This window comes from Chiloscyllium plagiosum, chromosome 14 (assembly GCF_004010195.1).
Source record: "Chiloscyllium plagiosum isolate BGI_BamShark_2017 chromosome 14, ASM401019v2, whole genome shotgun sequence".
NCBI lineage: Eukaryota > Metazoa > Chordata > Chondrichthyes > Orectolobiformes > Hemiscylliidae > Chiloscyllium > Chiloscyllium plagiosum.
In genome coordinates, this window is record NC_057723.1 from 46,584,427 (window position 1) to 46,599,363 (window position 14,937).

General features: G+C 40.8%; 1 protein-coding gene across 7 annotated transcripts in view; it reads left to right on the forward strand.

Annotated features, from left to right (window-relative positions):
• rnf44 (ring finger protein 44) overlaps positions 1-14,937 on the forward strand; it is a 148,901-nt gene that overhangs the window by 41,391 nt on the left and 92,573 nt on the right. The window contains exon 1 of one of the 7 annotated variants that reach the window (XM_043703747.1): positions 13,728-13,797. The exons of 4 other annotated variants lie outside the window; for them this stretch is intronic. The gene's annotated coding sequence lies outside the window, so the exon portion shown is untranslated. Of the gene's footprint in view, positions 1-13,727; positions 13,798-13,837; positions 13,942-13,972; positions 14,539-14,937 lie in introns of those variants that run through there. 2 more of the 7 variants (XM_043703744.1, XM_043703743.1) reach the window with 2 other exon arrangements.

The following is a 14,937-nucleotide window of genomic DNA, read 5'->3' on the forward strand; positions in this document are numbered from 1 at the left end:
GATTTTCTCAGGTTCGACACACAACCTTCCTTCCTTATCCTTTAATGGACTAACCCTTTCTCTAGTTACCTCCTTGCTTCTTATATATGAATAAAATGCCTTGGGATTCTCCTTAATTCTGCTTGCTAAAGTTATTTCATGACCTCTTTTAATTCCTCATTTAAGATTGGTCCTCCTCTCTCGATATTCCTCCAAAGCCTGTCTGTTCTTGGCTCCCTGGACCTTATTTATGCTTCCCTTTTCCTCTTGGCTAGTCGCACGATTTCTCCTGTCATCCACGGTTAATTGATTAGATTCCCTACAGTGTGGAAACAGGCCCTTCCGCCCAACAAGTCCATACCAACCCTCCAAAGAGCAACCCACCCAGACCCATTCCCCTACATTTACCCCTGACTAATGCATCTCACACTATGGTCAATTTAGCATGGCCAATTCACCTAACCTGCACATCTTTAGAATGTGGGAGGAAAACTGAGCACCCGGAGGAAACCCACGCGGACACGGGGAGAATGTACAAACTCCACACAGACAGTTGCCCAAGGATGGAATCGAACCCAGGTCCCTGGCACTGTGAGGCAGCAGTGCTAACCACTGAGCCATCGTGCCTCCCTTCATGAACCTTGCTTTCCTGTCCATGTTTTCAAAAGGACGTGCCTAACCTGCACTATCTTCAACCTATCTTTGAAAGCCTTCACATATCAAATGTGGACTTGCCTTCCAATATCTGCTCCCAAACCACATTTCCCAGCTCCTGCTGAATTTTGATATAATTGGCCTTGGTCCAGTTTAGTACTCTTCCCTTAGGACCACTCTCAGCTTTGTCTACAAGTATTCTAAAACTTACAGAATTGTGGTCAGTATTCCCAAAGAAATCCTCCACTGCAACGTCTACTCCTGGCCTGGCGCATTCTCCAATACCAAGTTCAATATGGCCCCTTCCCTCATCGGACTATTGACATACTGCTCTAGAAAACTTTCCTGGATGCTCCTTACAAATTCTGCCCCATCCAGACCTCTGACACTAAGTGTATCCCCGTCAATGTTGGGAAAATTTAAATCTCCCATCACCACCACCCTGTTGCCTCTACATCTTTCCATAATCTGTTACCTATTTGTTCTTCTACCTCATGCTCACTGTTGGGAGGCCTGTAATACAGCCCCAACAATGTAACTACACCCTTCTTATTCTCAGCTCTACCCATAATGCCTCACCACTCAAGCCCTCCATAGTGTCCTCGTTTAGCACAGCCATGATATCATCCCTGACCAGCAATACAACTCGTCTGCCCCTTTTAGTTCCCTCCCTGCCCTGTCTGAAGCATCTTTATCCTGGGACATTTAGTTGCCAATCATACCCTTCCTTCAACCAAGTCTCTGTGATTGCAATAACATCATACTCCCAGGCACCAATCCAAGCCCTAAATTCATTTGCCATACCCACTATACTCTTTGTATTAAAGTATATGCACTTCAGGCCACCAGTTCTTTTGCGTTCATCTACTCTCTGCCTAGTCTTCCCTTTGGTAATGCTAACTTCATGATCCTGTTCCTTACAGTCTCTAGTTTCCACCTCACTGTCTACTACTCTTCTCTTCTGGTTCCCAGCCCTCTGCCATATTAGTTTAAAACCTCCCTAACAGCAGTAGCAAAAACTCCCCCAAGGATAATAGTACCAGTCTGGTTCAGTTGGTAAAGGCTGATTAATATTATAATGTTTCATGGAGACTTGATGGAGATGATATTATTCTGTATGCTGCACTTATTCAGAGGTAAACACGCTTGTTGCAATGGCTGATAAGGTGTGGAAATGCAGTAATGGGTTTGAAAGGGGTGTTTTTAAATTTGGATACTACAGAACCTTGGCGGTTTTATGAATGAGTGAAACAGTGTTATAGAAAATAATGGGTTCGTAAAGAGTTATGAATGAATGAACGGCAATCCTGTATTAGAAAATATAACAAGCTGGTGAGTGAGTTAATAAAGCCTATAACACAATAGCTCACACCGTGAACCATCCTCTGTAAACAATATTAAATACCAAGGGAGAAAAGCTCGCAAGGTAGAGTTCAGGCATCTATTTTCTAGTTAGAGTTTCATTTACATGCCCACCCCACAAACTTCCAATTCTGATTACTTCTTCCATATGAACACATACAAAGACACCCAATAAAATGTCCATCCAATTATCCCTTAACATATCGTCATTCCCTGTTCCACAATTCCACTTGGTCTTAGGCTCCATACCCACAGTCTGTTAGGCGATAACATCGGAGATGTAGAATCAGAGCTATCTTAAGAAAATTAAAGTTGTTCTGTACTTTGGTTTACTAAAACTGCATATTTTCCTGCTTAAAATTGTGGAAATGTTGTTAGAATGATGTATTCATAAATTTCTTAAACTCTGAGAAGAAGCAGCTGTGATTTGAAAGTTCTTTGGTGTCCTCCCAGCATCACTTCAGTTTCAAACAAGGAAGGCTAGTGATTAGTAGTTTTGAGACAGGGTCGATAGAAATAGCATTCAAATCTTTCAGTTTTCTCTGAAAATGGTGTTGATCTGCCTTATGCTAACCAAGTCTTTCAAGAATAGGAAGACAAATTATGTGCCTGTATCTTTTGAATGTTTGCATGTATGGATAACCTTGAATTCCTAGGTAGCACTAACACCTGGAACAGAAGTAAAAAAAAAAGGTCATTTTAACAATTGTTTGAAGTTTGCCCTTGTGAAAGAATGAAAAGTATGTTTCTGCAATTTCATAGTTCACACTGACACAAAATTCCTGATTAATTTGGGGTATTTTAATGATTTTTTAAAACCACACATTATAAGATGTGATAGGCCCAGATTTGTGGATTTTAAAAAGCAGTCTATAAATCAAATTGGAATAAAGTTCTTCTGAGTTGTCCTCTAATTATTATTCAAGTAAATTTGGAGAAACAAGTGAGTTAGTTTATTCAAGACTTGAGTGAGAACCAATCTATTGTTTGGCTAGTTCAGGTGCCTGTGGTCGAACTTGGGGGACAATATGCAAATTTCAGATCTTCGGACTGTAGAATCTGCTTTCTATTTTTCTAAATATTTTGTTCATCAGATGTAGGCATAGCTAGTTCGGCAAGCATTTATTGTTCCTCTGATTGTCTTCAGGAAGGTAGTGATGAGCTGCCTTCTTGAACCATTGCAGTCCTCAGAGTGTGGGGCATTCACAGTACTGTTAGGAACTGTATTTGATCCACTGACTGTGAAGGAACAGTGCTATAGTTCCAAATTAGGAATAGCATGTGGCATAAAGGGAGATTTACAGGTTATTTTCCCATGTATCTGCTGCTTTTATCCTTCAAGGTCAATATAAAGATGTTTGGAACCTTGGTGAGTTGCTCCATTGCTTTAGGCAAAAATACTAAATCAAAGAACCTTTAAGCAAATTGATAGAAAATAGAGCAGAAGATCTAAAAGCTATCTTTACTCAGACAATTCTTCAGTCACTTTCAGCTCCCCATTCTAAAAGGTGGCACAGTGGCTCAGTGGTTAGCATTGCTGCCTCTTAGTACCAGAGACCTGGGTTTAATTCCAATCTCAGGCTGTGTGGAGTTTGCACATTCTCCCTGTGTCTGTGTGTATTTCTTCCCACAGTCCAAGGATGTGCAGGTTAGATGGATTAGCCTTGGGAAATGCATAGTTACAGGGATGGGGTTGGGGGTTTGGGAGGATGGGGTGAGTCTTTGGAGAGCAGTATGGACTTGATGGGTTAAATGGCCTGCTTTCATACTGTAGAAATTGTATGATGATATGAAGGGGAATCTCCTATTGGCTTCTTGTTCCTAATTACTAATCCCGACCTCAATATGTGGGTTTTATGTAAGCTCTGTTTTGATGCACTGTGATGTTCGGACAAAATAGCCTACCAGACCTACAAGACTCTTTTGTGAAGTAGAACCACTTGACTGATCATACTAGGTAGTTTACAACAGTCACAGAACTACTTATTTTCAGATGCAGTGAAAAGAGGAGAAAGTTAGCAAAACAAAAATTGAGTTTCATTTCTGATTATGCATTACCTTCCTGATGTCTCCACTGGCAGATTTATTATCACATACGCATAAATGGGTAGCTGGAAAGATCATTCAATTCTGGGTAAAACTTAACAAAGCTAACCAAATTGAGCTCTTATCTCAATATCTGCTATGGTACAAAAAATAAAAATTGTTGATGTTAGAAATTTGCCTCATAATGCAATAAATTATTTTCTCAGAATTAGTGAAAGTAAAACTTAAAGAAAAAAATTAAAAATTTCAAATACATAATGCCCAGCTGTTTCTGTGGGGAAAAAATCTAGGAAATTGATTGCTAAACATTGTCAATATCTGTTTGAAGTTTTGTATGTTTATGAAAGTAAAGGCTGGGAATCAATGATAAATAATTCTTCTCCTACCTCTTATGTGAAGGAAGTTATTTTTGTCATTGTTTGTTTTGGCATATAATATACAAGTTGCTTTTAATCAATTTAAAGTTTTCAAAAAAAATAGGCAAAATGATGCTAGCTGCTTTGTTGTACACTTACGATTATTAACTATAAGCTCTGGTGAATGACAACTATCAGTTAATACTGTTGTTTTTTTTAATGTTTAAATGGCTGAAAACATGAAACTGGGCTCTCTCTAGTTTGTTGTTTCCTCCAGCTTCAATCGACACTATCCTAGGAAAATCTTCTCTCATGATGTCTGCAAAACAAAACTTGGAAGTGTATCTGACACTGTCCAAAAAATGTATTTAATTATAGGAAGGATAATTCTAAGATTTTGCTCAAAAGTCTCAGTTAAGACTAGCTATATTATAATGTAACTTTTTTCTGTGAAAATTAATTGAGCTTGAGAAATAAGTTTAGATCCATTCATGGAAATGAAACTCCTATTGTGGACACTAAATTATCTTGCATGAGTCTCCTGCAGGTTCAAAGGCAACAGTTAGTACAATCATCTCCTGTTTTTTGTTTCAAGGTAAAAGTGAGGACTGCAGATGCTGGAAATTAGAGTCTTGATTACAGTGGTGTTGGAAAAGCACAGCAGGTCAGGCAGTATCCTACTCCTCGGATGCTGCCTGACCTGCTGTACTTTTCTAGCACCACTCTAATCTAGACTCCTATATTTTCAAAGCTACTTTTTTGGGGTTTTTTAAACAAAATCATGCAATAAATTGAATTATGGAATTTAAATAGTACAACGATTGAGAATTTATACATAATAAAAATTTAATCATCATAAAGTTGAAGTAGGAGTTAATTTGATTTAACCTATTTTGAATTAAGGTGAGTGGGTTGTGATTGCAGCCATTGCTTATTTTCTTAAACATTTCCCTTGAATTGCTTTTTTTTTAAAACTTAATTTGAAGTAAGTTCTAAATTAAAGTTGGTATATTTTAGTGCATATCTGCTGTGCTGCCAATTCTAATTGGCACTGCTGTGTCACCTTTGGGGGGAAAAGATCATGAAACCTATTTGTCGTTTATAATTTTCTTCACAGACAGCTACTAACAATGATAGTGGTTCAGGGTGTAAAGTGAACAGCTCTTACATCTTGTTCAGATTTGGAAGGTGATTGCTACTTTGGCAACTCAGGTGAATCCTTTTTAATTAGCCACACGACATTGCCTGTGCCTCATAGCCATTAGGAGGATTGATTTATATTGTTAGGAGATAGGAAGGGCTGCAGATGCTGGAGAGTCGGAGTCTTTAAAGTGTGGCACTGGAAAAGGCACAGCCGGTCAGGCAGCATCTAAGCAGCAAGAGAGTTGACATTCCAGGCATAACCCTTTTTCAAGAGTGGGTCAAGATGGGGTTAAGAGTGCTTGGTTAGGATCCTTACTCCTCGGGATTGGTCAATGCGTAAGGACCACAGAATTTTGTGATAACCTTCGACAATACTTTATGGGTTGCTGTTTAATGCTATTGCTCTTTGAAGGGCTCCTCCTTCAGAGAATGAAACAAGTACTCTGGGTGTGATGTTATCCATTTTAATTTCCACTGTACATTTGTGATTTGGCTGAGAAGGCAACAGGCATCAGTCCTCACAGGCTCAGCCTCTCAGTGTGGGTAAAGACCCCTCGCCCTAATCTTCATATTCCTTACTTCTTTGCCCTCCCTGACAACCCCATCAGCATTGATCATCTCCACATTCCTACACGGCCCATTTATTTAAATGTTTGTTTCCCCACATTACCCTCTGAGCCTCAGACATACAGCATACTCATCCACAGTTCTCCACTGCACCCCCCCACCCCACCCCATAACTGTATCAAATCGAGAATGGTGGCCATTACTCTTTAATACTCTATTGTCTCTCGCCTTAATATATTGAGTTGACTCTCTTCACAATTATTGTCCTCTCTGCTTCCCAGTGTGTTGCCTCCAATCCCTACATGCGACTTTCACCAGCTTTCCTACTGCTGTTCGATCCCTGATTATGCTCGTGCACCTCTGGACTGACCATGGCCCTTCCTCCTTCCTTAGCAACTTGGAGAGGCATTCCTAACTGATGGTCGTACAGCTCCCCAACGGACTGGTTGAATTGGATGTACAGGGCTCATTCACCAGACCCCTGACTGACCAAGTCCAAGCCCCTGGACTGATATTGGACTTTCTCTTGACTTACTGTGCCTTTACCCTGACTAAAGGCTGTTTCCTTTAATCAGACTGAAGACTACTCCCCTCAGACTTGAGATATGTCCATTTCACTGACATACATGCCATTGTGTTTGCAAACTGCTGGTACTGGTATAGGTGTAACATTGATAAAGCACAGTGTCGTATAACAACATGGTTACCCCCTTACCTGATCACTCACAGGCTGCATGGCTTTGTGTCTAAACTAGATAGCAAGTCAAGACAGAAATATTGTAAGCCTTTATGCTCTGGCTGAAGAGGAAACATGCAAAAAAGCAAGACTGAGATGCTGTGAGCATCCAAAAAGGTGTAATGTGAGTGAGCAATAAAGAGCAAGAGCCCTGAGATGCATCCTGATTCAATTCATGAGTTCAGAGCTTGTCCCTGCTCTCAAAGTGCCCTGGCATCTGCATTAAAATGAAGGGTTTCGTGGTGCTCCAAAGTGCAGCACTGAAGTGGGGTATTGTATTATGAGTGAGTCAGGGATGTGAACTGAAGATACCGAGAGACCAGTACATTTGTGAAGCCAACATCCGTGGATGACTATGGTGAATAGGCTGTTGTTGGCAATGCAGTGTGCCCTGAGATATTCAGGACTGCAGTCTGGAGGAGCAAGTAGTGAGCTGGATCCTCTGACTTCCATATTGGGAAGCATTGCTGTCTAATTTCTATCTGGCACGTGGTAGAATAGAATAGGCAATGCAATGTCAGGGAGACAAGATTAGGTACAAATGGTATTGCACATAGATGCAAACAGACCTCTCATCACTCACTAGCGAGAATCTCGGCTCACTGTTCAAAGTTCAGTTGCAGAACAAGACTCTTTTTTTTTCCTCAAGAGCCTCATTTCTGTCATTCGATGTTGCCAGTTGACTCTCCAATGCCCACATCATTCAGTGTCTGAGAAGATTCCAGCCTTTAGATCTAAAATAGAGGTGTGTCATGACATGAAAGAACAGTTAGATCAAAAATAACTTAAAGATACTTTAGTGTCATTGTCATAGAGTCAAACAGCATGGAAGCAGATCCTTTGGTCCATGTTGACCATAATCTCAAACTAACATAGTGCCTCCTGTCTGCTTCTGGCCCATATCTATCCAAATGTTTCCTGTTCATGTCCTTATCCAAATGTCTTTTAAATGTTGTAATTGTACCCACATCCACCACTTCCTCAAGAAGTTCATTCCACATGCGAATCATCCTCTGTGTTTAATAAAAAGCTCCCCTGCAGCCCCCCCCCATACCTTTTTAAAATTTGTCTCACCTTAAAAATCCCTAATCATAGAGAATGTCATTAACTCTATCTATACCCCTCATTATTTTATCAACTTCTATGAGGTCACCTCTCACTTACTGAAACTGTTGAAATTCTATTGGGAGATGTATGTTTGTAATGTTGAAATCTGTATCTCAATGTGACTCAGAATAAAGGCTGATTCTAGTAACCAGCTATCAATTTGTAACAGTGCATTTGTGCAGAGACCAGTTTTGACATTGAGACAGGAAGCAGCACATGGGGAACTAATTTGGAGTGAGGGTTGGAGGGGAAGTGGAGGATTTTCAGCAGAGACCTCACGTTTGTGGAGCCTTTCTCCATCTTCCCTTTCCTGGACATCACACAATATGCTGCTAACAGAGTAGGAGTGATTTTGCTGGACTACATTGACTGTGCTGAATCATCAAGGTGAGGCTTTTCTCCATTCAATTTAAACTGGCAGACCAAGTGTGCAGGCCATTGGGTGGGATCCTACATTCACTCAATTCCTGCCATGATTAGTGCTCCATTTGTGTGGTCACTCTTTCCATCAATACAAAGAGCTGAAATATCATGTAGTTAGAAGGACCCATGCTCAAATGTTTCACTCTATTGTTTCATTTAATTGTGGAAGAACTTATAATCTGTTTTTATATTTCTTGCTAGTTTGTTTTCATTTTATTTGTCCCCCTGTATCAATTTTGGTCTCCCTTCCTGATTTCTAAAGGTTCTAATCAAGTTACTCATTGGAAATCTTAAAACCATTTATTTTAGTCTAATTCTAGTTTTAACTTTTAAGTAGCCACAGATTGATAGCTTTTCCAATTGAAGTTTTTGTTAGTCAATGGAATGCTTGCTTGTTAAGAATTGTGAAATTTAGTGAGTTTTGAGAAGGCTTCACCAGAGACTCATTGATGTTACCTAGTATGGTGACAAAACGTCTGAAAATAAACATTCCAGTTCAGCGAGCAAACTTGCATCCAATTGTGAAATTTCTTTAAATGGATTCAACAATGGTAATACCTTTGAGTGTCAAAGCATTTGTTGGAGATTGACATTACTTATTACTTGTGTGGAAGGAATATTACTCACTACATATCGGCCTGAACCTAGATGTTGTCCAGGTATTATTGCACATGGAATATTGTGCAGCCATCTGGGAATACCACACTTCGGACATTTATGGTGCCTTTGGTAAAGCAGTTTTGATCAAGAAGGGGAAAATGGAGAATGAGAGTAGAATTGCAGGGAACGTAGAAATAGACCATAAAAACGTCTATAAATATGTAAAGAGAAAAATATTAGGAAAGACAAATATAGATCCCTTAAAGTTAAAAGCCAGGGAAATTATAATAGGGAACAACAGAATGGCAGAAGAATTAAACACATACTTTGGTTCTGTCTTCACAAACGAGGGCACAAGCAGCTTCCCAAAGATGCCAGGAAAACAAAGGTCTAGTGACAAGGTGGAATTGAAGAAAAGAAATATTAATAAGAAAATGGTGCTGGGGAAATTAATGGGGCTAGAGTCTGTCAAAGCAGTGGGACTTGGAAATCTACATCCCAGAGTAATAAAGGAAGTGGCCCTGCAAATATTGGATGCCTTGGTTGTCATCTCAAAATTCTATAGACTCTGGAGCAGGGCTCCCACAAACTAGAGGATGGTAGAATTAACTTTGCTATTTAAAAAGGGAGAGAAAAACAGGGATACAGATCGAATGTGGAGGAAAATGCTAGTTGTCTATTATAAAATTTGTGATAACAGAACATTTGGAAAATATTAATTGGATTGAACAAAGCCACTATGGGTTTGTGAAAGGCAAATCAAGCTTAAATCTATTGGATATTTTTTTGAGGATGTAACTACTGGGGTAAATAAGAAAGAACCATTGAACATGGTGTATTTCAGAAGGCTTTTAATAAGGTCCTTCAAGAGTTTAGAGGGCAATGTTAAAGCACATGGAAAAGGGAGCAGTATATTGGCATGGATAGAGAATTGGTTGACATTCAGAAAACAGCATGCAAATAAATGAGTCTTATTTTTTCAAGCAGTAGACAGTGACAGGTGAGGTACTGCAAGCAGTGGTTCTTGGTCCCCAGCTGTTCACAATGTACACTGAACCTGGATGATGGAACCAAATCCAACATTTCCAACTTTTCTGATGACACAAGACAGGGCATGATTGAGTTGTGAGGAGGATGCAAGGAAGCTTTGAGGTGATTTATAAACATTATATGGCTAAGCAAATACATGGCAGATGCAGTACAACCTGGATACACTTTGTGGAAAAATAGAGAGGCTGAGTATTCTTTAAATGGTGTTCTATTGGGAAGTGTGGATGTTCAAAGAGGTCTGGGTAAGCTTGAACTCCACTCGATGTAAGTAGGCAGGCAGGGAAAGGCCAATAGCAAAGCAGCCTTTATTTCAGAAGTAGAGATGTCTTAATGCAGTCATAAGAGTCTTGGTAAGACCACACTTGGAGTAATTGCATGCAGTTTTGGTCTCCTTCCTAAGAAAGGATATTCTTGCCATCCCTGGTACCAGCCTAGTAAATCTCTGCTGTACCCGTTCTATGGCAAGACTCTTCTATGAAGAGAGATTGATTCAACTGAGCCTATATTTACACTCATTTAGAAGGATGAGTGGGGATCTGATTGAAATATATAAAATTCTAACAGGGCTAGACAGACTAGATGAAGGTGAGGACTGCAGATGCTGGAGATCAGAGTCAAGATTAGAGTGGTGCTGGAAAAACACAGCAGGTCAGGCAGCATGTGAAGAGCAGGAAAATCAACGTTTTGGGCAAGAGCCCTTCAGGAATGAAGGGCTTTTCCAGCACCACACTCATCTAGACAGACTAGCTGCAGGGAGGGTGTTTTCCTTGGTTGGAGAGTCTAGAACCAGGGACATAATCTTGGGATATGGAATAGATTAGAACAGAAATGTATTGTCACATCTACTTTTACATGGAAAAATACAGTGAAAAGTTTTATAAGTAGTACCACCATGGTGCCTACATCAATGTCAGAAGTCATACATAATAATTTTAAAGTAAAATTAAGACAAAGTTCAACACAGTTCAGTGGACACTGCTGGGCTCAGGGCAAGCTGATTAAAGTGTGATGGAATACCCTGAAGATGTAGTCAGGATAAGACTGCCTGCCAGGGCACTGGACTTACCTGGAAGCCAAAGATAAAGAAGACCTCTACACAAGGTCGAGACCTCCATGTCAGCTCAAGACAGTCACACGTTTGGACTGAGATGAGGAAAAATTCCTTCAAAGGATAATGAACCTGAGGAATTCTCCACCACAAAGCAGCAGAGGTCAAGTTATTAAATATATTCAAGAAAGACAGAGTTTTTTTGAAAAAGACTTTAAACACAAATAGGCTGCGGCTGTTTTCCCTGGAATATTGGAGTTTGAGTGTGACCTTATAGAAGTTTATAAAATCATGAGGGGCATGGATAGGGTAAATAGACAAGGTCTTTTCCCTGGGGTGGGGGAGTCCAGAACTACATGGCATAGGTTTAAGATGAGAATGGAAAGATTTAAAAGGGACCTAAAGGGCAACTTTTTCACGCAGAAGGTGGTATGTGTTTGGAATGGGTTGCCAGAGGAAGTGGTGGAGGCTGGTACGAATACAACATTTAAAAGATATCTGGATGGGTATATGAATAGGAGGGCTTTAGAGGGATATGGGCCAAGTGCTGGCAAATGGGACTAGATTAGTTTAGTCAGCATGGATGAGTTTGACTGAAGATTCTGTTTCCGTGTTGCACATCTCTGTGAACCTAGATGGGGTAGAGGATAAAGTCAGAATATCGCATTTGAGATATATGATCATACCAATTCTGTTGAATGGTGGAGCAGACTTGAATGGCCAAATGGCCTACTCTTCCTCATTTCCATGTTCATGTTGGTCAGACTTAGGACAATACATTTTGGTGATATCCTGCGGCTGAGCTGTGGATCTCCAATAAGAAAGGTTGAGGGAGTTATGGCTTTTCTCATTGGAGTGAAGAAAGATGAGAGGTGACTTGTTATAGGTGTACAAGATGGTGAGAGGCATAGAGTGGATAGCCAGAGACTTTTTGGCAGGGCAGAAATGACTATCACGAAGGGCATAATTTTAAGGTGATTGGACGAAGGTTCAGGTGAGTTGTCAGAGGTCTGTTCTTTACCCAGAGAGTGGTGGATGCATGGAATGCACTGCCAGGAATAGTCGTAGAGTTGGATACTTAAGGGACATTTAAACAACCCTTGAATAGGCACATGGATGATAGTAAAATGAAGGGTATGTAGGTTAGTTTGATCGGAGAGTAGGATAAAAGGTCAGCACGACATAGAGGACCAAATAGTGCACTGTGCTGCACTATTCTATGTTCTAACTGCAATCATCATCATTCTTGCTAGGTGTGGCCCCAACCAGTGACAGTTTCCCCCCTCAATCCCACTGGCTTCAGCTTTGCTAGGACTCCTTGACATCATACTCTGTTAAATGCTGCCCTGATGTCAAGCTGGACACCCTTACCTCCAAGTTATTTAAAACAGCACTTAGAAATTTTGATGGGGCTTGCTTTTGGTCCTCCATTTGCTAAGATACTTTTCAGTTGATTTCGTCACTTATGTCATGTAATACTGCCCTTGTTGCCAGAAGAAAACATTCCCTTACTTTCACGTTGGTCATTCTTTTGGATGTCCCACTGGACAATCCTACTTTTAATCTCTCCTATTTCAGATATACAGATCTTGGTGTAGTCAACACACACAATTAACAGCTTCATTACCTTATCTGACTAGTTTACATTAAGCATGATAAGATTTCATACATATTTTCTTTCTTGAATGAGCCAGTTTCCTTCAGGAAATATTTGTAGACCAAAGCTACTATCCGTGACAAACCTCGTTCATTCCATCCTATCTATTTGTCTGATTTTTGGCTGCTTATACATTGTCTCCCCCACCATTGCTTCATTGTAGCTGAAGGCATTCGTGTCAACAACCAGTTCTTGAAACACATCCGCTGGCAAAGCTTTTGGTCAAACCATTTACTGCATCTGACTTAGCTGGAAATCATTTTGTTTTAATTCCATATCTACAAAGCAGATATTTTAGATGTTAAAGAGTATAAAATGATTCACGTTGTTTGCATCTGGACTATCTGGATACAGTGAAGTTGTAACTCATTCCAGAATGAGGAGTGACAGTAAATTCCTGTTTTTTTTTTATGCATGGCAATTTTGAAATGCATCGCCAGCCACTTCATTCAATGCGACAGGAAGCAAACATGCAATTCTCCTCCTCCTCCTTCGGTTTGGGTGCTTTCGCCAGTATAAATAGCCCGATTTCCGTGACCACAGTGACGACAGAGACTCGGATTGACAGGGTGCAGCAGTCTATTCTGGGAGCAGTTTGATCCTACTCTTTAAAACTGATTGTGGTGGTTTCCATTGAACAGAACGAACTCAACGTTTAAACAATAGTGAACTCGCTTTTTTATTTTAAGAAAAAAAGTACAACTTTGGATGTTATCCTTTCTAGAAATGACTTCTCTTTTGGCTATCAGGTCATGCGTTCCAGCTAGCTGAAGATTTTGGTCCACTTTAGCATGCTTAACTCTTTCATGGTTTCCATCGCTATTAGTCTGGTGTCTTTCAGTTGCATCGTGGGCATTTTGAGCTCTGGGAGGTCCCTCTGGTGTCTGCCAAAGAGGTCCAGAGGAGCAGGATGCAGGTCGTGCTCTGAAGCCAATACACACAAAGAATGTAAAATTACTCCTCCAGCTGTAATCCACAACACGGCGATGTCATTGTGGGCTGGACTATCTTGTTGCCCGAAGCAACAAAATGTGACCTGCGTCATGCACGTCAGCCCAGGCCAGCTGAAGTGAGTTTATTTTCATTTGAGAGAGTCAGCAGCAGAGTTCATTTTCGCCGCTCTGCCTTCTTTTTGTTTAAAAGAGGCAGCGTGGGAGGGAAGCAGAACATTACAAAGAAGTCTGTAGCAGTGCTAACAAACTCCTGGACTGAAGCAAGTGACTTTAAGTGCTCACATATTGGATTTTTTTTGTTGATTTTTGCTTATATACATATATTAGAACAGATGTAGTCAGCTGGAGCTGAATAGATCTTGCCGACTATCTGCAGTCGTGTGTACATGTGTGCCTCTTGCCTGGGATCTGGGCTCAGCTGTCAATCAGCAGCGTTGTTTGGCGTAGCCAGTTTCAGGGCGCGCAGTCCAATGAAAGCTACACGCTGTGGGGGTAAAGCAGAGAGCTGCCAGCCGCTCCAGCCCATGCAACCCGGAGCATGCCCCGGCAGTAGCCGCTCGTTGGCTCTGCACACCACCCAATGCAGGAATTGAGAGCCCGCCTTGTGAACGGGGATCCGCCAGAAAACCGCATTGGTGAAAACCCAGCACGATTACTTACCTATTTATGTTTGGTGACGCCCCTGGACGGTTCCATTTTGAGCCTTGGAGGACCCAGGCAGGGGAAAAAAAAATCCGAGAGAAAGAAAGAGAGCTCTTAGATAATAGGAAAGCACTGAACATGTAATGAGAGGTGAAGGAGGATGAAGTGGGCAAGATCAGCGATTAAAGCGATGTCAGATTAAAAAGCTAAATCAGGTATATGTGCATGCTTTTAAACGCTTTTTAAACACAGTATTGCGCATATTTCGGATAGCAATATTTGGGCGTATGTTTGCATTGTACGAAGGTTGCACCAAGGCAGCTTTGCTCCGATTGCATTCGGATCCCTATCCTTAGCTGGCTTTTGTTTGTGCTTTTTTTAACCGCGAGCAGCCCCCGCCTTGTTTTTGTTGGTGCTGCCTTATCTTTTTTTTATATTTCCTTATTTTCCCCCCTTTCCTTTCAATGGTTGCTCAGGCTACGCGGCGACTTAGTGCGTCGGTTTATTTTTCTGTTGTTGTATTTATCGGGATTATTGCATGGTCAATGCCGGGACCGTTTGCATTTCTGTCGGATCATGTTGAGGCCTGAATTGTAACGCTGCATTGAGAAGAA